The following is a 760-nucleotide window of genomic DNA, read 5'->3' as shown; positions in this document are numbered from 1 at the left end:
GAGCCGGCCACTCTAGCCACAGTAACTACCCAATACCTAGCTATTTTACAAATTCCTAGAATCATTTTGGAACTCACGTTCCTATACATTTCAGCGTACGGTAATTAGCCGCCACATTGCTATTTTACAAATACCTGGAACAATTTGATACAACCAAACATACCACATTTATTTGGTTTACGGCAAATCATATCATTTACAATTTCAAGTATACAGTTTATGCAAATATGGATTATGGTCACCTCAATAATACAGTTTAAACAAAACGAACGGTTTTCCAAACAAAGTAGAGATGATACCCGAAATCTCCAATTTTTCCCAAAATTGTAACCCAAAAATCCCGCATTTTTACCTGATAGATTTCCCCAAATAAGTAGCCAAAACATACATATGATCGCAGCCTACAAGCTTACCAATCCTGATTTCAAAAATGGACTGATATAAACAAAATCCCCTTACCTCAACCATCCAACTACGAACTCTATGGTCCCCAAAACTACCAACCAAAACTTCAAAACCTACAAACCACAGTACAGTACATGCTTACAATCCGTACTACTACACATATACTAAATCAGGAATAAAAATCGAGCCTTACCTCGATTTTAGCCCGAAACCCGAAATCTTCCGAAACGAGATTCTAATCCGCTAGAAACGTAGAGAATCCTTCACTGATCCTCGCAGTAACTTTGGATTTGCGATTTAGGTGACAAACGATGAAGCAATCAAAGAGAGAGAGGGAGAGAGGGCTTCAAATCCT

This window comes from Malania oleifera, chromosome 7 (genome assembly GCF_029873635.1).
Source record: "Malania oleifera isolate guangnan ecotype guangnan chromosome 7, ASM2987363v1, whole genome shotgun sequence".
Classification (NCBI taxonomy): domain Eukaryota; kingdom Viridiplantae; phylum Streptophyta; class Magnoliopsida; order Santalales; family Ximeniaceae; genus Malania; species Malania oleifera.
The sequence above is the reverse complement of the archived record's forward strand: the minus strand, read 5'-3'. Positions refer to the sequence as shown.